This window comes from Arvicanthis niloticus, chromosome 19 (genome assembly GCF_011762505.2).
Source record: "Arvicanthis niloticus isolate mArvNil1 chromosome 19, mArvNil1.pat.X, whole genome shotgun sequence".
Lineage (NCBI taxonomy): Eukaryota > Metazoa > Chordata > Mammalia > Rodentia > Muridae > Arvicanthis > Arvicanthis niloticus.
In genome coordinates, this window is record NC_047676.1 from 4,649,126 (window position 1) to 4,673,067 (window position 23,942).

Here is a 23,942-nt window from a genome sequence, read left to right on the forward strand (position 1 = left end):
CTCTTTCTGACTACTCCTGTGCATACAAGAATGGCCATCACATCGATACTAATTGGCCTATGACCATAGCAGAAAACCACGGAGATAAAAATGAATATTTATCAGCAAATGGATCTCTTTCCTAGGGGTGAAAGGAAGGCAGCTGCACACAGAGCCCCCCAGGGAAGCTGAGAGTATTCAGCTCTGTTTTGACTTCTGTAGGCAACTAGTGCATGTTGCTCAGTTTAAAATGTTTGCAGGTGGAAGCTCATCCCTATGCCTTTATTTGTAGAGAACACTCTATGAGGAAGCTGACCCATTTGGGTCTGAAAGCCCTTCACAAACCTGAGTGTGGCATTCCTCAGTGAGAAGAAAACAGACACACAGTTCTCAGTATTTGCATTGAAAAGAATATTTTATTTGGCAAATAGATTGTATTTCTGAGCCTCTGAGCCTCTAGCCTTCACCAGACAGAAAACCACACTTGTTCATCATAATGGTAGTAGAATTACCACAGATGCAGTGGACTAGAACAGCTCAAAGCTGTCAGCTCACTTCTAAGGGTCAAAGCTGGTGTGAGTCTCGTTGTGGTAAAATCTAGGACTGCCAAATTCCCTGCTGCCCCTCTGGATGGTCTGAAGAGGAATCCACCTCTTTGTGCTTTCTAGAGGCTGGTTGTTCCATCATTGGAGGAGTCCAGTCAGCAGAATTCAGTTTCTGGTGGGTACAGGACTATGTCATGTGTCTGCTGAGGGGTCTTCCCAACTGTTCCAGTTGGACCCACTCCTCAGCTGATGGTCAGCTCCCTGAAAGTCACACTGAGTCAGCCATACCTCTATCACAGCTCTCTGACTTGTGTTTCTAAGGGCTTATGTGATTGGGTTTCATTCTCTCAGATGATTTTAAGGGATCTCATTTCTAAGACTGGTGCATGCTTCAGTTGGAAGGATGCTCGCCCAGCATGCATGAAAACATCAGTTTAGGTTTGATCTCCAGCATCACATAGGCCAGGCATGCTGGAACTCTTTTGTGGTCCCAGAATTTAAGAGGTACAGGCAGGAGAATCAGAAGTGACCCACAGCAAGTCTTAGGCCAGCCTGAGATACCCAAGACATCATCTCAAAACATTTTAGCATAGCCACAGATTCTAGAGATACACTATAAACCTCTGTTAATCCATTGTGTTCCCTAATGAGTTATAGATTTAGTAACAACAATCAGATTGTAAGATTAGTATTTTACCTTCATACTAATAAATCAATCATTCTATACTGGTCGTAAATATCACCCAAGGATTCTACCTAGTGGGTTATGATGATTTGAAGAAAGTTATTAAATGCTATTGTTTCTAAAAACATATTTGTCCACTCCCTTCCCAGTACAGATTAACTCTCTCTGTTCCAGTGGCTTCAGCATCATCCAGAACTCTAGTGTCCCTTGGCCCTTCTTGCCTGTCATTAGACATGTTCTATTAGAGTGTTGCCCTTACTCTGAATCCCTTCTTTCTCGTCAGTCTGCTTATGGTCTGTGCTTCTCACTGGAAGTTAGAGGTGGAGACCTCACTGTGACTTATCACAGAGCTCAAATAAAGAAGGTACTTAATAAATATCTGAAATGTGGGGTCATGTGATGGGAAGAAGAGACAGAGGAAGGGTGGAAAGAAGGGCTTCTGTAGAAAAATGCATCAGTGTCATATGGAAGAGTTTCCTGAGCTGAGACATGCATCCAACCAGAAAACTGTCAGTGTGCGGTGGGCTCTTAAATCCTAAGTGTGGCAGGGTTAGGAATATCATCCTGTCCTGTGTTTACTTTTACGTGCTTTGCTACATTGTCACATCCCTTCTTAACCTCATCTCATGATGATGTCACTGATGTCATCAAGATACATATTCTCCTTATTTCAAAATTATTATTTAGTATTATTATTTTATTATTATTAATATTAATGAGTGCAAGATGCCTGTGTGTAGGATGTGTGTGTATGAGTGGTGCACGCATGGAAGTTAGAAGACAACTCAATGAAATCAATTCTCATCTTCTGCCTTTTTGTGAGTTCTGGGTATCTAACCTAGATCAGGAGGATTTGACTTACTAAGGCATATCACCAACTTCATCCTTCTTCTTTTTAAACATCATAGCATAGAGACTCATCCTGAGTTTGTGGAAGGACAGGAAGAACTCTGGGCCCCTCATTTTCAGCCTAACTCAAGTGATCAGTGTTTTATTATAAAAGTCATTTCTAAACTCATTCTAAAACTGGGAGGCCCTGTTCATTCTGAACTCAAGGAAGCTTCTCCATTCCAATCCTAGGAGGAAAACAATCAAATGGAGATGTCTTGGTTTTTAGTTGGCTTCTCCAGAATAATTGCTAATTTGGGGTCATTTTTAAAAGTAATACAATGTTATTGACACTATTGTCAGAATCAGAGGATGCCATACCTGAAATACTCAGGAAAAAAAACAACAGTGTTCTCTAAAAAGCTTGGCGTGCTTGGAGTCTAGAATTCTTGAGCCAGTTCTCAAGAGAAAGCCACTGCAAAGACCTGAGCCACATGACCCCATCCTGAGGGTCCTTCTGTAACTTGGACCAATGTACATGTAGTAGGGAGTTTTGCAGTAGTACTAGGGTTTGTCATGACCCCTTGTATGTCTCCCTCGCAATCTCACAGTGTATCTCTGTGGTCGTCCACCAGACTCCACAGTGACATATCTGCTGTCTCTTTACTGCAACTAAGAAAAGACAATCTAGAAATGAAAGGAACAATGCATCTGCAAGCCAGAATTTCTTCAATGTCTTTGAAGAAACACATCTCACGCCCTACCTTTCTGGAAGGGACTTTCTCAGAGCCAAGGAGAAATAGTAGCTTCCCTCACTGCACCCCTCCCGCTAGCAAGCACAGACTCACTCTGCAACACTTGCTTATGTTAGTATTGCTTCTCAAGAGACGAGTGTTCTGTGTGCCAGCTCCCTATGCCTTAATTAATTTCTACCATGGGACTCTCTTTAGGAGGTGATCCGTTCTGTGCTATCAGATTTAAGTGCTACCAGAAGAGTTGAGATGTTTCATGTCTTTCTTCTTGCGGAATGTGTGTAAGAACAGACGATAGCCTCTCAAAGCGGCAATGCTTGAACAAATCTCTGGCATTTGTACCCAAGGATTTGGGAACATATTTATTTTCTTGTAATCACTTCACTGTCTTCTTTTGAGAGACAACCTAGCTATTAGGGACGATTAACCAGGATAGAGCATTTCCGTAGAAATCTCCTGGTAGAATGTATTGGGCGAGACTCCATTCTGAATCTTGTTTATAAATAATCTCTGACAGTCTGCTTCATTGTAATTAGATGGAAAAAAAGATGGAAAGAAGAAAAAGGGGGACGGAAATGGAAGAGGAGAAAGTCAAGATCTTAGACTCATCCTTGGATATCAAGCTAATCCAAGATTCTTTTCTGAGCAATATTCTGATACAGAAACTTCCACAGGCAGAACTTCACGTTCCCAGCTCTGAAATGTGTTCACATTTGGAAATTTAGACAAGATAAACATGTGTTGCGTGCCAGGCCTGCAGAGGGGGGTGAGGGGCTTCAGGCTAATAACTTGCTAACAGGAAAAAGCCAGCCAGTGCACATGACTTGTGTGTGATGGTCAACCATGACTATCAACTTCATTGGATCTGGAACCAACCTACAGATGCACCTCTGGATGTACCTGTGAGGGTAGTTCTTGAAAGAACTCTCCCCAAGAACAGGATCACCTTCTTGTTGCAACCCAGGGCATAGCTTTTCCCCAGCCTACCTCTGGTCCTGCTTGACTGTATCTGCTTGTGCCATGATCTCTAGGCTTGCAGACATCAGAACACTGTGCTGTTGGGGTCCTCCCCTCGGACTGTATCTGTGGTGCTGCCCTATACTTTCCTCAGAACTTTTAGCCTTTTACACTTCATATTAAGGTCTTGATCTGTATTGAATTGATTTTTGTGGTGCATGAGAGCTCTGGGTATAATCTCATTATTCTGATTTGCATAGGCACATCCACATTTTCTTTTTCTCAATATGCCACAACTTCTTTGGCCATATTGGTGTGGCCTTATTTGGGAGCTCTGTATTTGACTACTTCCATCTCTAGTTTATTTTGTATCAGCACCACCCTCTAGCTGTCACTAAGGACCTACAGCATAGTTTTGAGGTCAGATATTGTGGTATCTGTCATTGTTTCTCTTTCTGCATTGATCATTCTGGATATTTTGTCTTTCTATAAAATTTTAAGATTTTTTCCCCCTAGTCCTGTGAAGAATGTCATGGAAATTTTAATAGGAAATGTATCGAATCTATAAGTGCTTTCAGTAATGTAATTATTTTTCACACTATTAATTCTGGCAACTTATGAGTAGAACTTATTAAAAATAAGATCCAACTATCTGTTGACCAAGAAATACCTCTCTTGAAAAGACATCCAAAAACTGAACACATAGAAATCAACCTACTGTGCAAACAGATGTGCTATAAAAGTTGATGCAGCTGTTTTTATTCCTGGCCAAGTAGATCTGAGAGAAAATATCATCGGCAGAGACAAAGAAGGCTGGTGTTTTAATAAAGGAAATAATTCGTTATGATAATACGACAGCTATAAGTATTCATGAGCCAAACATTGGGGCTCTTATTTTCACAAGACAAAAACAGTGATACAACGACGATGAGTGTCTTCAACGGTCCCTTGTTCTCCTCTTTAAGTAAATCTTCCACCTAAACATGCATATACGACCAACAAACCGGAAGCTCTAACTAAAACGTCTTCAGAAAGAAAAGACTTAATGGGACGGACTCACTGTTGAATCCTACTGTATTTTCAGGAAGACATAGCACCAATACTCTTCAAATTATTTCATAAACCAGAGAGGAAAAAACAAACACCTCATGGCATTTTCAATAGAAAGTGACACCCCTTGGCTCTGGTATTTGAGTGTGTGGCCCTCTGTTGCTGGTGATATTTGGGGAGGCCTTTGTGAGAGAAGGCTTTGTGAGTGTTTAACCTCACTGTATTTACGGTTTACACTCTCAGCTGCATGTCTGCTATTAAGAACATGATCTCTCAGATTTCTGCTCCAGTCTCTTTGCCTGCCGGCTGCCATGCTGGCACCACCATGGTGACTTTCTTCACTCTGAAATCGGAAGCCCAAATAAACCCTGCATTACATACGTTGTGTTCTGGTATTTGTAACGTTTAACAGCAACAGAAAGGTAACTAGCACACTGCTCCAGCAAACCACTTCTATGAAACCAGTATTAACCTTGTTCCAAAACCAGATAAGGACATAACAACAGTAAAAATGTAGAAATTTCTTGATGAGCATAGATGCCATGATTCTCAACAAAATACTCACAAGTGTCTTACAAGAAGCCTTTGCTGATGAGCTCACTAGGCTAAGACCAAGCGCCTTGGTCATGACACAACATTGTACTCTTCCCCATATTTGTAGTTAATACACTGCTTAGAAAACAAATCCATTAATGATTCTTACTGTAAGTAACACAACAACCCCTCACAGGTTTAGCATAAAAGGATTTCCCCCAAAGATGTTAGAGATCGTGGACTAACTGGAATTGCTGAATAGTAAGGTATTTGGAAGCCGAGTCTGTCCAGGAAGTAGAAAGAGCAATAATATCCTGGATCCATACTCAGCTCTGTGGCCTGGACCAATCTCTAGATAGTACACAGACATCATGCAGAGCCTGATGGCACATCTCTATTGTAAACTGAGTCTTTCCATAACAAGGTCTCACAGGATGTACTGACCCTTAACCTTTAATATGACTGATTAGGAAATATATATTCATGGATTTAGGGGAACTGGAAAATGGGGTCAAAAGTGACCACTCAAATGAGAAACAAGTAAAATTTGGGAGAGCCAAGAAGAGAGCAAGAAAAGAAAATCCACTCAGCATAATCATGTGCTTTCCATCTCCCTTCCCATAAAGACTTTATTTGACCTAGAATGGAGTTGTGTCAGTCCATGCAAGATGTGCACTGATGGCCAGCCCACCAAGCACTCCACCAGAACAACAGCACAGGTGAGCTTCAAGGTCTTTCCTGTGGCACAGGGCTGCCTGCCGCTAGAGTTTGAAGCCATGGCTGATACAAGAGGAGACTGTATTGTGTACAACTTACTCTGGAGAAGATGCAAGTTAAAATCCAAACTATAGTTTTTCTAGAATGCTCACCTCTTGTGTTTCATGGAAAAACAAAAGTTATGTCAAATTATGATTCAGAAACCTTCAAAGACCAGGATCTTAGGAATCCAGTGAATCCCAAGACTCCATAAATAACACAGAAGGGACCCACAAACCAGTAAACAAATGAGTCTGGGTGACCATTATCATCATTACTATGGTTTGGTGAAACTCAAGTCAGTCTTCTGTTCTAGTGGATTCTGGGATTTACAGAATTTTTCAGATGTGCTACCTTATGTTTGCAGTCTTGGATCACATTCATAATACACAGCATGGGCTGTTGGGACGTGACCACTGTCACTATGAGAACAAGAAGACTTGCTAAATTACACCAATGGCAACAACAGAGGATCAGAGCTGTGCTCGCTCATGATGGCTTTTCTTCCACAGTAGAGCGCTCTGTGATAGGCACAGTCTGGTCTTGGAGAACCGTGAGTGGGTCCTTATCAATATCGATGTCTGTGATAAGGGAGCTGCCTGCCACTCCTGTGTGCTGCCTGTGGCACTGTGGCAATCTCAGTAAAATGTATCCTGTTGAGTGTAACATTGCAATACTAGTAATTAGAAAAAAATTAAATACTTGGACCAAAAGAGAGTGATTTGGCAGAATGCCAAATCTATCAGTTGGTTTGTATAAGCCTTGGCTATAGTTGGGTAAACAGACAAAATTCTTCTTTGAGGCTCAGAGTTTATAATTCTGAAATAATTAATATGTAATTATACAGAGCTATAAATTGACCAAAGATTTTCTTTACTATAAAATGTATGAAAAAAAAATGTTTTCTTTTTATAAAAGAAGGTAGGTCTACCCAAAAAATATGTGGTAAGGCAGCTATAAAAATGTATAATAATATTCCTTTCTTTTAACTTAGAGTCTCCAGTATCAAACATGGGCCTTGCCATAAAGGCTCTGAATATTTTGTTTCTGAATATTATTGGCCAGATGGTGGACTGGATTAGTTTTATCCTTCTATTCCTGCGTTCCTTAAATTAGGTACTGTTCTCTGTTTGCATTGCCCATGATAGCTATGTGGGATCTATCCATCTAGCTAGCTAGCCATCCACCTGTCTACTCAAATATCCATTGGATTTTCATTTAAAATTACACATAAATGAATATATAATAAAAATATAGACAGTGTGTATTCTCTAGGATATATAAAAATTATTTTTGCAGTGTTCTTTTTCAGAAAATCCATTTGCCTCTCAGCATACTCATAGACTCATAGAGACAGGAGATTCTCTCCAATGTCAGGATACCTACTGTTGCTATTTTGGTCTCCATGACGAAGGAGGAGTTTCAGACAGAATAAAGGCCTTGTCCACATTCTCACGTCTTTGTGCCCTGATGGACCCGAAACACATTTTAACTTCACCATCTTGCCTTTGTAATTATTTCAAAGGGAATTAAGATAAATTAGATATCACTTTTTTGTCTAAAGGAAAGATTTTTTTTTTTTTTTTTTTTTTTTTTTTTTTTTTTTTTTTTTTTTTTTTTGCTTTAGCCTGATTTTCTTGGCATGAAGCAGCAAGAATTACTGAGGAAGATTTCAAATTGTTTCCCAGGAATGAAGTCCCAACCAAAGTGGCCACAGAAACACAAGGAATGCCATGCTCAGGGCTGGGAAGATGTCTCCATGGGTAACACGCTCACCACACAAGCAAAAGAATCTTAGTTTAGATTCCCAGCACCCACATAAAAGCCAGGTGTTGAGATACATGCGTGTAACCCAAAGCACTCAGATGGGAGAGAATGCTCAGTGAGACGTTTCCAAACATGGGTAGACTCCTCCCCATCAGCCATTCTAGCTGATATGCTGAGATCTAGGTTCATCTAGGTCACACACACAAACACACACACACACACACACACACACACACACTACAGAATGCTGTGTCCCACATAGTGGTAGTTCCCTGGACAGGCACATGCATTGCTGTTGGACAGATATTACTGCTGCTGATGGACAGACATTACTGATTTCCTCATTTTTATCATCCTTGGCTCCATTTATAAAGACAGAAAGTTCACTTTATTATGGTCTTATGGGATACCTTGAGCCCTTTTTCTTTCTTTTTTTTTTTTTGTTGTCTTTTTTTTTTGTTTTTTGTTTTTTGTTTTTCGAGACAGGGTTTCTCTGTATAGCCCCGGCTGTCCTGGAACTCACTCTGTAGACCAGCTGGCCTCAAACTCAGAAATCTGCCTGCCTCTGCCTCCCAAGTGCTGGGATTAAAGGCGTGCGCCACCACTGCCCAGCATTGAGCCCGTTTTCAACCACCAAAATTATCTTTTTTTCACCAGTTGAGCCCCAGCTCATCATTATTTTCTTCCTATCTCTGTTTTCATCTTAGGATATTTAAGGATTATGAAGATCATCTCAAATCTTGGCAGGAATTAATACTGGGGGGACATATAATTACCATAATTTTGGCACAAATATTTGGCACGAGCTGGATAATTTGTCTGTGATTCAAAAGTACTTGTGCCTGTGGAAATCTTTCTTAATACAAACCCCCAGATCCACAGAGTGTGCAAATGGTTCTGGACAGGTGGCCACCTGGATATTTTTAAGTGTTCTAGAAATTTATGGCTGTGTCAAGCAGAAAAGGAATGCTTTCTCCTCCCCACAATTCCTTACAGTGGTCAAAACTTCTCACCCAGGCGAGAAGGCCCTGGGAAACTCTTGCAAACACTGACAGATTTCTCTCAAAGTGAACCTTTTTTATCCATAGTTCCTCTGTAGGGTAAGTGCCATCAGTTAGCTCAACACACAGACAAGAGCAGGCTCCAGGGAGGCCTCCGGACCCCATCTATGAAAATGCAGAAGTTTAATCCGATAAGCTGACAGTTTTAGAAATGATTTTTACTCAGCCAACGGGAACAGTCTCTAAATAGATAGCTAAGAAGAAATGATCACATTCCCCCATTGTGTGTGGCCTCGAGCATGCAATTAGCAATGACATCTCCGGGATTTGTCACGGCTGAGCTAATAGCGGGATAAGCCCGGCTAGCAGTTTTAACATTGTAGCCATAAATGAATGCAATAAAACACCTGGAGCTGTGAGTAAGAGTAAAAATGTCTTTCAGCTTCATGCTAAATAGCAGAATGGTTTGCCCATAATTAAAATTACAGATCTTTTTACTACTCAGCTTCACACAAGCTCCATAAGAGTATTGCTCAATAATTTCCTAAACTATTGTGGGTATGCTAAAGACAAGGTGACTTCTTAGGCATTGAATGGTACTGTAAATGTTCACAGAGGCTGGGAAGCAAGGGAATTCCTGCCAAGGTAAACTTACTCCGTCTGCCTGCAAGAGGTCACTGCTGAAGCCTGGTGTGCCGAAGCCTGGTGTTGTTTCATACTAACAGAAATATTAAGATTAATAAGTTACCTTTCTTCCCAAGAACTGTTTGGGCATATTGTATCCTTTCTTACCTATAAAAATATATTCCATTCCGATGAGGACCTTTTCATGTGGCTATGAGAAGTACTCTGTGAGCTCTGTGGCAAAAAGGAAAATTATAATTGTCTTTCCACACAGGCTGCTCATTTGCTTAGGTGATGAGGCTTCACAAAGCCTCTCAATCCTAGTTTTCAAAGGATGAGAAGGGAGTGTAGAATAAGCCAGCTCCACCAGTATCCTCATAAGAAGAATGGAAAGAAAGACAAACAGACAGGCTGCTTCTCTCTGTCAGACACCTCGCCTTCTCCAACCCCCACTATGGCGACAGCACCTCTGCCAACGTTCTGTTGCCTCTGACCTCCATCTCTAAATCCTTGTGTTAATATTTCACAACAAAAGGTAAATATCAGTGTGCAATCCCTGCATTCATCAGACCACCCCCAAGTTCTTACATGCTGGCAAGAGGCTTCACTCACTAGTCATCTCCAGTGACTCATTGTTTTGGAGCGAGAGGGACATCACACTCTAACCCCTGATGATACCCGTCATCTACTCTTTCCCTCTTCTCTTGTGATGTCATTAAAAACGATCTCATCTTGCATCACACTGTTTGACGTTGGATGCTGACTCCCTTGTCAGTGTCTCCCAGCAACCCCTCAGGCTGTCCACAGAAGCACGAATGAGAGCCAAGGAGCAGGCCATCCACTGTAACATTGTAACATCCCTTGTAACATTCCGGCAACATTGGCAGTGACAATGTTTTCTAAACCTGTTTCCCATCCATCTTTTCTCCTCTACTTAAAAACAATGATTTTGCAATTCCCTGTTAAAGAAATCAAATTCCAAAACCTCTATGAGCACACCCCAATCTTGTATTTCTGGCCCTGTATTGCTGGCCCAACTTTTAAAAATCTGTTATGATGGCTTGCCTGAGTGAGTTTGTCAGTATTTGTGTGTATTTTCTACAATAAGAGAATGGGAAAGCAAATGGTATTACAGCAGCATCGTGCCCACTGTTGACCGCTTGTGGGGTTTCCTATGTGGGCCTTACATGCAGTGATGACTAAACGTTTACTGCTAAGAACAGGACAGTTGTGTACAGTAAGGAAGTGAGGGCTATTTTATTTTGCCATTTAAATGTGAAAAGACTCACAGATTTTTTTCATTAGCACTTTTCTCTCATCCCTGTGGAGTATAAGTTCTGTGTATCTTACAACTATGGAGGTAATTAATTCAACAGGGTTTCTTTCATATTTATTTTTATGTATATGAGCGTTTTGCCTGGATGTCAGTAAGTGAACCATGTGTGTGTGTGCCTAGTGTTCTTGGAGGTCAGAGGAGGACATCAGGACCCCTGGGACTGGACTTGCAGATGGTTATGAGCCACTAGGGAGATGCTGGGAATTAAAGACAGGCTCCTTTGGAAGAGCAGCAAGCACTCATAACCACAGTGAGCCATTTCTTCAGCTTGAGGACTTTTTTTTTTTTTTTTTTTTGAGTGCCAGGGATCAGAGTGAAGGTAATAAGGAACTCTGCCAGCTTAGCGATGTTTCTAGCTCAGATATGAGGCTCACACTCTACATCTGGGCATTAAGATGGCATCTTGGGAGTACATGGTAAAGTAGGTCTGCTTGTGGAAGTGCAGGCTAGGGAATGCTGCCTGAGTAGTTGTAGGCCTTTTTTGGTTCCACTTCGAATGCTTTGCATCCAGACCTGGAACACTTACTTTCTAGGGACCCAAAGTTTCATAAAGGTTTCAAGGGTGAAATTAGTTAATCAAAGAGTCACTTGGGAAAAAAGGAACGGCCGTGTCTGAAGGATACACATTACTCAAAAGACAAAGCAACTTGTGAGGAACCCGTTCGCATCACGGTTTACTGTCCCTGTCAGTTATAGCAACATCAAAACATGTCTTATTTCCTAGGAATGCCGGGTTGTTTCCCCTTGTCATCTCCACCTTGGAATGTGTTGTCCTCCTCCGCTCTGTTTGGAATCCCTTCCCTAGTCACAGCTTCTTCCCCAGCCGTGGTCTAGAGCAGCATTCTCATCAGAGATGGGTATGAAGACCGATTTTCTGTGGTGAGAAAGGAAGTGCCTGGGAGAAGACACTTGGGGCACCCTCAACGCAGAGCAGTCGATAAGCAGGGAGTTGGGCATCTCACAGTTTCACAGTGAGGCAAGAGCATCTTGCCCTGAGTTCACATCCTTTCTGTGACTTCTCCCTTCGACACCCTGACCTGAATCTCTGATCCTGCCTGGTCTCACAGGTGTAGACCCTTCATGTTCCAGCTGTCCTTGAAGCTCTGTGGTTTACAAGCCCATGACTGATGTAGGATATAGTTGCTCCTCAGAAGCAGGTTTTGTAAAACTGTTTAACAATTTATTATAGAAGTAAAAGTACCTAAGCACACGACCACCTCTAAAAAGAATTTTGAAGTGCTATGAGAAAATTACAAGGTGACCTTGTGTGTGTGGGGAGAGGCACTGGTCGTCCTCAAACCACGGTAAAAGTGTGAGTGGGACTTTCAGAAAGAATCTTGAATACTAAACTGAAGATAAATGTAAGGGCCCCGATTTTAGTTTTTGTTTCATTGTTTGCTTGTTTTGTTTGCCAGAGCTTTTAGGTTCCAACAACCCAGAGGCCTGTTTTCTACCATGGTTCCTTGCAGGCTCCTTGTCATATTGTTTGTTCATGCTTTGGATGTAGGTATAATTATAGCCATACAGAATCAATTTCCAGGGCTGTTCGTTCCTCTACAGGTTTGGGGGGGGACAATCAGATCTGAAGGAACAGCCTACAGCTACTAAGTGGATGCCATGGATCTCTCTGCTGACTTAAAAGAAGCCTGGGATTATGTGGTCTGTTCTCCAGATATCCTGGTGGATGGATGTGGGCTGTGCTATTCTTGAGTATGTCCTAGTAACATGGGAGCTGTTCACAAAGCTCAGAACTGCTGGCCTTCAGGTGGTCTTCTGTTGAAACCCTGTAACGTTCATCTGCTCCTCTGACTGTGATACCCGGTGTCCTCTCATGTGACAAACCTCTATGCCTTCTTTATTGTTAATTCCTTACAGAGGCAGAGCTGGCTACAATCTTGTTAATCTGAGCAGATTACTGTGGAAGTTACATATTTCTTGAGGTCTGTTAATTTGGCTTAAAGTTTACCCAATAATAATCAAGAAGCAATCCAGCATAAGAAGGGTTAAATTTTCCAAAGTATCTCACCTTACTCACGGGGAAAATCTATAATTTTATGTTGAGCAAATCAACTTAATTCCTACGTAAAGGGCTTCCACTGAAATCCTCCCCTTATCCCAAAAGCAAGCTAAAGTTACCCAAGACACATAGGGAATTCAAAATGTAAAATCCTTCTTAAAGACAATTTCTCTTAATAGGGAAAGAGTCACAGAGATAAAGAACAAGAAGACTGAAACCTCATAGATCAATGTTGTATAGCCAGTATGTGTGTATGTGTGTGTGTGAGTGTGTGTGAGTGTGTGTGAGTGTGTGTGTGTGTGTGTGTGTGTGTGTGTGTGTGTGTGTGTGTGTGTGGTCTTCACCCAAAACAAGGTGCCTTGGACTTCAGGATATCACAAGAACCAGGAGGACCCGCTAGACAGGCTCTTAGCACACTTTGCCAGCGTCTCTCTTTAATGAAGCAACTGCAAATGAGTGTAGGTTTGTAATTAGGAGGCAGAACAGATGGTGGAGACTTAGTTTAAAGTGTTCATTAAAATAACCTGCACTGCCAAGTTACTGTTCCCTGCTAGGGGGCTGCTGCTCAGTTGAAATGAGTTGTGTGGAGCTGAGATGTAGGGAAAGATCACTGCAGTGGGGAATCCATTGTAACTGTTTCCCCATTCCGTGCCAGTTTCCAGATGTGCACAGGCAGAGCCTCTAAATCTGTACCCAGAAGCAGTTATGAAACATCAAAAACTCAAATCCCAAGTCAGATAACCACGGCTTATTGTATAAGACACCCAGTTCCTCAGTTCACCTATAGGAGGCAGCCTCTCAGCGAGGTCCTTGTTTTCCTCTTTGTACTAAGCGGGCTCTTGCGTGGTCTTTCCTGAAAGACTGTGAGAAGGTTGGATTTAATGTGTGCTTTCTAAAGAAGCCAATACGATTTGCATAACGAACTGTGGACAGAAGTGATGGGAAGACGCCTCTGGGAGTAGGCTACAAAATGCTGGCTCCTATCTTGAATATTTTTTCACTCTCTAGCTGGTGGAAGCCAGATGCCAGGTTGGGAGCTGTCCCCTGCAGAGGCCCAGGTGCAAGGGCCTGATGTCCTGGCAGCAGTCAATGAGGCTTAGGAATCACCCAGAGCCACATGAGTTATTCTGGGGTGGGGGTGGGTGGGGGGGGGGGAAGATCTGTGTCTAATAAGCATTGAGCGTCTCCTTTTCAGAGACCTTAGAGCTTGAAGTACCCACCAAGTGTATCCCAGACCCTTGGCCACTGAAAATAAGCAGTCATAAGCATCTAACTTGTGGACAATTTGCTATTCAGAGCTCAGAAACACGGAACTCATGTTCAATCCTCAGCCAGCAAGTTGCCCACTTACTCGTTTTTATTTTCTTTTTTTCCCCCTTCCTATTTTATATAATTATGGTTGAACAGTTGATTCCTGGAATTTCAATGAGAATATAGGATGAAAGACCTTGTCAAAATATTCAGTGGCGAAATAGCCAGTGTTATTGAAGTGTTGAATTTATTAAAGGAACCTAGGTGGGCAGCTTTGGCAACCCTTGCCTAGAATCATGTGCTACCACACACACAGGACTGCAGGTTGAGAGAAGCACACCTGTGTTCTTGCCATCTTATCTCTGTGCATACATGCCTGAGTGTGTGTGTCACGTGTGTTCCCACATATGAGCACAGAGGTGACTTACGGAACAATGCAGTGACGTCCTCCTGGACTTGATGGATTTGAGTGAACAGCTTCAGTAAAGAACCTTTCACGTGGACACGCAATCATCTTGGAAAAAAACTGATGTTAAAAAATAATTACAACATTTTTCCCTTTCCCTTTCTCCCTCCAGCCCCCCCCCCCCAGTCTCCCCTATAGCTCTCTTTCAAATTTATAACCTCTTTTGTTTTTATTAACTGTTATTGCAACAGACCAGAAAGCTGGAGTCCCAGAATCCCTTTCCATTTCCCAGAAGGCTTCTTTGACCACAGTTTCTAGTCCCTAAAAGCAGAGGGTCTTCAGGGTTCTTTCCTTCAAACCTCTCTTCTGTGCATGGAGCTTTTTCTTAGACAATCTCATCAAACCTCAGTATTTAAGTTTCATTAAACATCAGGAATTTGGTACCAGAGAGGTGGCTCATTTACAAGAACAACTCTTGCAGAGGATCTGAGTTTGTCTCTAGTACCTGTATGTTGGCTCACAACCACCCATAACTCCAGTTTCAAGAATTTCCCATTTTTGTCTTCTACCCTGATTTTCACTCTCATGCAGAATAAGACTTCATAACCAGAGAAGGTTAACTGTTGTAAAGCATTCATTATTATTAGATCAACCAGTAAATTATTGTTCAAACAATGCCTTACGAAACACATTTGTTTCTTCAATGAAGAAACAAATCACTAGGCAGAGTTAGGAAATGCCAGGCAGAGTAAGCCATGAAAACAGGAGAGTGAACCAAGATGATTCTTTGCCACACTTTTCCAACTGATGTATCATGGTAAACAGATCAATTATCTGATGAACAGTAAGCCAGGCAACAGGGATGTAGCTGGGATCAGAACACAGTCCAAATGCATATTTCTGGGGATGTTCCTTCCTACATTAAAGCACCATCCGTAGGTCTTGTACATGGAAAACCTTAAGCATAACTGTTACTCCTATCTGGTTCTACCAGTGAGCTGGGGGCACTGCACAGAGGGGTAGTCCTTTTAACTATGACTCTTAGCTCCTCTTTAGTTCGGCATCTACAATTTTAGAATTAGGATCTGGATACAATCTGTAAGTTCTCTGTAGGGATAGAGGAAAGATGGACTTCACAGACACAGAGCTTCAGAAGTCAAATGATGTATTCATTAATATTTACATAGATCACTGAGTCAGCTGGCAGCGCATCCAGGCAGCTGATAGCGAACATTTTACCATATGTGATGCCCCGTCATGCTCTAGATAGAGTGGCTTTAACTAGTCAGTGACAATCCAGAAGTTCGACTAGAACACCTGCAAGTTTGAATAAAAAAAAAAAAAAAACCAAAACCCTAGGAGCCTCTGACATTTTTTAGTTTAGGTTGTATCAGCAACAGCAGCAGGCAGTGAAGGAAGAATGAAATATCACAGAACTATGGCTCACACTTTAGTTCAGATGCATTAGGGTAACCATGTTTAGAAAGAAACACAGAAGCCCAGTGTAAAAGAGCATATAAACAGCCCTGGGTACTGGCATGAACCAGTGCTAGGGTACTGGTCACAGACAGCCAGGTCATCCTCCTGGCTGCTGCTATGCTGGGAAGAAAACCCTCTGCCATGATCACTGTGTCCTCAAACCAATATGGCTGCAAAGATTGCAAATCTCCAGCTCTTGCCACTTCTGAGTTGCTCTCTGTCCCTTCCTGCCCTCCATGTTCTTTGGAGTTGCCATTTAAACATGTGAGGAATACTTCCTGCCTGTGTCTTCACTGATATGCACTGTTAATTCACACACACACTTACCTTATGTTATGTATCATATCTCCAAAGACGTATACTTCCCAAGTAACAGTGTAACCAGTTACTACTAATTATGCCAAACCCATGAAACTGTGATTCCATCTGACAAAGGCCACATTTTCCTTATTCTTGGAGTTTTAAAATTAAAAAATGTCTTAGAATTTTAGATCAAAACACTATTCTTTCCCAGAAAAACTTTTTTTTCTTATTATTTTCTTCCCAAAAGATGACTTTAGCCTCACTCTCTTAATGTTAATATTTGGGAGAACTAGTGTTTTTTTTTTTATACCTTTAATTCTTGAGGCAAACAGATAAAGGAATTTTTTTATTATGTGTATCAGTATGCACATGTGAATGCTGTTACCCACAGAGGCCAAAAGAAGGGGTTGGATCTCCTGAGTTTACGGCACAGGTGGTTGTGTGAGCCTGTGAGTCCTGCAAACTGAACCGAACTCAAACCTGCAAGAGCAGCAGACTTGACCCAAACCACCTTCCCAGCCCAGGTAAAGGCATTTTAAACATCCTTTCTCCTAAAGCCAAGCTGCTGCTAATACCAAGAACTTTATGTTCTATTCATATCTGACTGGTGACTTTTGGTTAAAAGTATCATGACACCTTAGGAGGGATGATTTTGTGAAGGGAGAGGGGGAAACCCAGACTGTCTGCAACATCAACTGAGCTTCTGCTCCCTGACCTCAGCTTCCCGTCACTGACAGGGCCTTCAGGACAAGCAGTTCACGGGGAGAATAGAGTCACTCTTCTAAGCTTCTGATTAAGAGCTATAAGGGGAGCCATGCATGAGAGGAAGACACGGGGGGAGGGGCTTAGAGAGAGGTAGAGGGGGGAAGAAGATCCTGAGAGGTGGACCCTCTTTACAGGAAGTGTGCAAGCAAGAGGTTCTGCATCACCTCTGGCTCTTGAGGAAGAAGGGCTTATGGCTCTAAGCTCGTAGCAGATGTGAATGGCTCCTTTGTGGATGCGAGATTTATTTTATTTTTAATTATTTTATTTATTTTCATCCCAAATGTTGCCCTTCCTCTTGGTCCCTCCTCTCAGAATTCTTCACCCCTCCCCTTCGCCTCTGAGAGGGTGCCTCTGGCCCCCAACACGCTCCTTCTCTGAGGCATCAAGTCTTTACAGGATTAGGCACATCCTCTCTCACCTGAGTCAGACAACAAAGTCAGTCCTCGGCCATGGACCAGCCCATGTATGCTCTTTGGTTGGTGGCTTAGTCTCTGGGAGCTCCCTGGCATTCAGATTAGTTGACACTGTTGTTGTTGGTTTTTTTTCCTATGGCATTACCATACCCTTCAGCTCCTTCAATCCTTCCCCTAATTCTTCCATATGGGTCCCTGACCTCAGTTTGATGGTTGGCTATAACTATCTACATCTGTCTCAGTCAGCTGTTGGTGGAGCCTCTCAAAGGATAGCTAGGCTGGACTCCTGTCTGCAAGCACAACATAGAATCAGTAATAGTGTCAAGGTTTGGTGCCCACCCATGAGATGGATCACAAGGTATGAGATTCTTATGGGGCTGAGGCCAAGGATGTAAGCACTAGGCTAAGACTCTATCCTGGAGGCAAGTTCTTCTGCTAGGACAGAGGGAAGTTCTCTTTCAGAGTGTAAATTCCACCTTCATCCTGGTTTATTTGTTTTCCTTACAATGTACTAAAGAAATCACGACATTTGTCCCATGGAGTTTCCCAGATCCTTAATTTTGATTATTTAAACTCTATGTTATCATTAAGCCTGGTCCTTCGTGACTCCTATGAATTGATAAGTGGATCCAACGGCTCCATCAAACTGAAGTTTGATTTTTTTTCTTTTCCCTTCGCACTTCTAAGGAGTCTATGTCCTTGGGTCTGAAGCAGTTATCTCTGGCTGTCTCTGATATGGAAAGTAACCAATGATCAACTGGATCAACTCATCTTTTGTAGGTTATTTAACAGTGAGTACAGAGGACATGTAGTTGCAAGAGAAACAGAGAGTCAGGCCGTCTACAGGAAGTCAGAGGAAAATCAGAGTGGATAAATATGATTATTGTAAACTGTATGAAATTTTCAAATAAATCATATTTGAGGAAAGTGTAATGGTGATAGTTTAACTACCTTCCTCTGTCACCTCCAACATTTGTGTTGGAGGAATTTCCCACCGACTGCTGCAGTGCAGCTGCGGAAGTTGCAGCCAATCACGTTTGTCGGGTTTCTTTCTCTTATTTTTATTTAATTTTTTAAAGAAATTATTCACTTGACATCTCACTCACTGCCCTTCTCCTGGTCACCTCCTCCCACAGTCCTTCCCGCATTCCTCCTCCCCTTCTCCTCTGAATAAGTGCTCCCCCCCCCAATATCTCACTACCCTGGTTTTTCAAGTCTCTGTGAGGCTAGGCACATCCTCTCCCGTTGAGACCAGACAAAGGCAGCACACCTAGAAGAACATATTCCACATACAGGCAACAGCTTTTGGAAAAGCCACAGCTCCAGTTATTTGGGATCCACATGAAAACCAAGCTGCACATCTGCTACAGATGTACAGGGAGGCCTAAGTCCAGCCCCTGTATGTTCTTTAGTTGGTAGTTCAGACTCTGAGAGCCCCAAGAGTCTAGGTTAGTTGGCTCTGTTGGTCTTCCTGTGGAGTTCCTATCCCCTTCTGGCCCACAATTCTTCCTCCTATTCTTCCAAAAGAGTCCCCAAGCTCCATCTGTTTGGCTGTGAGTATCTGTATCTGTTTGAGTCAGCTGCTGGGTGGAGTCTCTCAGAGGACAGCATGCTCCTGTCTGCAACCATAACAGTATCATTAATAGTGCCAGGGATTGATGCTTGCCCATGGAATGGGTCTCAAGTTGGGCTGGTTATTGGTTGGGCATTCCCTCAGTTTCTGTTCCATCCCCCATTCCACCCCATGCCTGTATTTCTTGTAGACAGAGTAAATTTGGGGTTGAAAGCTTTGTGGGTGGGTTGGTGTCTCGCTTCACTGGGTTTCCTGCCTGGCTACAGGAGGTGGCCTCTTCTCTTCAGGTTCCATATCCCTAGTGTAATAAGTTACAGCTAAGGTCACCCCCATTGATTCTTGGTGCCTACCTTATCCTAGGTCTCTGTCTCATCCTGGAGATTCCCCCAACCTCCTTACGCATCAGGGAAATGCAAATCAAAACATATCTGAGGTCCCATCTTACATCCGTAAGAATAGCTAAGATGAAAAATTCAAGAGATAGCACATACTGGTGAGGATGTGGAGCAAGGGGAACACTTCTTCATTGCTGGTGGGAGAGAAAATTTGTAAAACCACTTTGAAAATTAATTTGGAGTTTTCTCAGAAAACTGGGAATAGTTCTACCTCAAGACCCAGCTATACCATTCCTGGGCATATATCCAAAAGATGCTCCAACATCCCACAAAGATACTTGCTCAACTATGTTCATAGCAGCTTAATTTGTAATAGCCAGAAACTGGGAACAACTTAGATGTCCCTCAGCTGAAGAATGGATAAAAAAATCTGGTACATCTACACAATGGAATACAATTCAAATTCTATTAAATAATATTCAAATACTATTAAAAACAAAGACATCATGAATTCTGCAGTCAAACATATGAAACTTGAGAATATCATCCTAAGGTGACTCAGTCTCGAAAGGACATGCATGGTATGTGCTCACTTACAAGTGGATATTAGCCATTAAATGCAGGCACCATGTTACACTCCCCAGACCCAAAGAAGCTAAACAAGAAGGAAGGCCCAAGTGAGGAAACTTAAATCTCACTTAGAAGGGGAAATAAAATAGTCTTAAGAAGCAGATGGAGGGTAGGAACTGGGAGGGAGGGGGAACAAGGAGGGGAATGGGAGGTTTCGGATCAGGTGTGGGGAAAGACAGGAGAGATGGCTAGGTGGCCAAGAAAATGAATAGAAACTTTCAAGTTTGTCAGTTTTTAATACAAGTGGACTTCCTTGTGATGGCATTTTCTTTAGTTTAGAATCTTGATGAACAAAGACACTTTAGAACAATGTGTGGTTATCCATATTAAAATATCCCAACTTTGGACAGCAACATCCTTCAAGTTGCAACCTGCCTGAGTTCTGTAATTCTGGTGGTTTGCAGCACCTTCATGTTTTGCAGTGATGTCAACACTTCAATTTGTGTCTCACACCAAAGACCAACTGTCTGTTCTCGACAGAGCTTTGAGCTGTTTCAGTGGAAGAAATTGTGTGTCATGATCTTAGTATCCACAGAGTTTAACAATGAATGAAAGAAAAGTCACCTCTTGAATAGGAAAGCCGTGAACTTAAATTTTCTTTCCTATTTTAGCTACTTTTGGTTAATTTACTATGTGTTCTAATTTTACTCTGTCATTATGATAAAAAATATGCTTACTCAAAACAGGATAGGGCAGTGATTCTCAATCTGTGTGTCACAACCTCTTTGACTCAATTTGTAACAGTGAAAATATATCCTGGATATCGGATGTTTACGTAAATATTTATAACAGTAGCAAAATCACAGTTAAAATGTAGCAACAAAATAATTCTCTTTGGGGGGCTTAATAGAACATAAGGGACTGTATTAAAGGGTCACAGCATTAGGAAGGTTGGGGACCACTGGTCTAGGGGAAGAAAGGGTTTATTTGGCCTCTACATCCAAGTCTTTGTCCATCCCTGAGGGAAATCACAGTAAGACCACACGCAGGAGATGGAAGCAGAAACCATGGAGGAACAGTACTTGCCACCCCTGCCCTGGTTCTTGCTTTGCTAACTGTGATATGTAGCTCAAGACCACCAGAACAGGGAATGGTGCCACCCACAGTCGGCTAGGCTAGGCTCTCCTATATCAATTAATAATCAAGACAATCCCATGGAGGACAGGCTCACAAGCCAATCTGAAAAGGGCAATCCCTGCTGTCTAGGTTGTACCTTGTCAATTAAAGCTAACCAGGACACCAATAAAACAAACATTATAATTAGGTCAAAATCCTTAACTGAGAATTTGCCCTATGCTGTAATTGGCTCATCTCTTAGTCAACTATTTTGGACTTTTATGGGTAGATAATTGCGCTATTTTTGTTTGGTTCTTTTGACATTGAGTTTCTATGTAGAACAGATCCATCAGCTCTCCTCTAATTGATTTCCTTTTGCTGAATTCAAACACATGAAGCTCTCTGTCTGTTTCTTCCTCCTCTTCTCTTCAGGTTCCTCCCTCTGGAAACCTCAGACCCACCTGCTTCTCATCTCCCTCACAGTGGTATTCTGTTTGTGCTGCCTCTACTGATCTTTCCTTAGACTCGCTTGCTGTCTCTACTCAACCATTTACTTTTCCTAGTCTAAAGTCTTAAGGACATCTACTCAAGTAAAGGTTAAGGAACAGTTTAAGAGCTGGGCAGTGGTGGCGCACGCCTTTAATCCCAGCACTTGGGAGGCAGAGGCAGGTGGATTTCTGAGTTCCAGGCCAGCCAGGTCTACAGAGTGAGTTCCAGGACAGCCGGGGCTACACAGAAAAACCCTGTCTCGAAAACCAAGAAGTCAAATTATTTTCCAAGTGTGAAAACTTTGTAACTACTCGCTCATTTGGCTAAGCATTGTTTTACAACTGGATACAATGTAAAAGCATTTAGAGAAGGTCCACCTGACTCTTCTGGCTCAGATGCCGCTGCATGTTCTGCCTGATATCTCTTCACTTTCCCGAGACTTCTTCACCAGTGCTCTGAAGTTTGGCAGCTCACCTCTTCATGTGACAAGCTGCAGCCTGTTCCTTCACTTTGTGGCTTACAGTCTTCCATTTTGGGAACTTTGTTTCATCAATAATGTCTTTCCTGTCAGTTCCCCTTTGAATGTGGCTCCTATCCCTATAGTTTGGGTGCTTCATGTTTCGACTGCTGCATAATTTTCTGGCCCTGCTCTTTGGAATCTGTTTCTTTGTCTTTTTATCATTCATCTGGGCACTCTCCTGAGCTTTGTTTTACAGCTAGCGCGTTCAATTTTGCTTTTATTTCTATCGTAGTATTTTTAGTATCCAATTTTTATGCTTTCTGCGTCTTTTTATTGCTAACTATGCCTGATTCGTAATTTATCATCTTATCTCTAAGAGAACATTAATTATAGTGCATTTTATTAATAGGTGTATATTTTCCTTTGGGCATCATCCCCTCTTCCTCTACCTTCCTTCTTTCCTGTTTATCCAATCTGCCTTTCACTCCATTCCACAATAATTTAGTACCCACACCACCTGATCAGCAGCTAGAAGCTCATAAAGGGCTTGGGGTGCTGCTCAGGCAGGGCTCACCCAGCGCAAGGCTCCACTGGAGAGCCCATGTGCTGAGGCTCCTCACTGATCTACACTGGGCACTTGCCTGCAGAGGGGTCTCCAAGAGCTCCTGGGACAAAGGCCACCACAACAGTCTGTGCATATCCTTCAGTGCTGTCCCTTCTCTACATGTGCCCTGGCTCCAACTGGAAATCTCCAGTGTTCTTCAGACACAGGGAGGTAGAGACCCTGGGGAATAATTGCTTCTCACTGAACATTTCAAGCTCCTGGTTCAATGTATCCTTATACCAGCAAGGTGTAGCTTGTGCAGAGAGGTGGAACTCTGGGTTAGAAAGAAACTCAGAGGTGCTGGCCCATAGGAAGGTGTGACCCCCATGCTTCCTGTAGAATATTAGTTGATTTATCTTTCATTGTCATTAGCCTAGTGTTTCTCTTGTATTTGGAAAGGCTGAAGTTTGTCAGCCTCTGTGGAAATAAAACACTGCATTTGAGCAGGCTCCCCTACAGCTACAGCTCTGAGGGAGACCAGCCAGTGCTTCGTGCTTTTCTTCTTACCCTGACGCACAGACCACCTCCAAGGTAGAAGTGCCACGTCTGAGATGAGGAGATGTTGGGGTTGACTTGTTTTAGGACACCCTCAGGTACACACTGACTACAAGGACCATGTGCAACATGAGGGGGTGGCATAAAGTTTCAGTGTGACTACTACCTTGCCTCTGTTATGAACTGAGTGTTATAGTTCGTAGACCTACTTGTAGCTGTAGGGAGATAACTGCATTGAGGTGGTGGGGAGAACTCCCCTATTTTAGGACTAGTGGGTTATTGGAAGTGGAGAGGTTCCTCTCCTCACCACAAGAGGACAAAGTGAGAAAGCAGCCATCTTCAAGCCAGGAGGAGAGTACATCAGAAAACGAGTTGGTCTTCATGTTTGTCTCTTAACTGCAGGTCTATGGGAAGTATGTGTGCGTGGCTCAGGCTGCTCAGTCTATGGCGCACTGCGTTGGCCATCTGCTATGGTGGGAACGCGTCCTCCCAGTCTGTGTCCCTAATGCAGCAGTATTGAGGTGAGCGAAGGGAATGGGCCGCAAGGGTTAGCACCTCATGGCTGAAGGCCAGCCTCATCCTGAGTAGGGTCAGCATCAAAGTGGGTTCCTTACAAAAAGAGTGAGTTCTCCCTCCTTCCCACTGAGCATCAGGACTCGAAAAGCAAGAGCATTCAGGGTTTTCAAGTAGAGTTAGGAAGCCCAGGCATTGTCCACTATGGTAACAGGGAATGGTGTTCATTGCATTGAATACAGGCAATCTGGACTTACCTTCTGTTCCACTTCTCCATACACCAGTCCAGGCTCATGGTACTTGCTCTGCCCCAGCACACTTTGTGGGCTCCAAACTGTG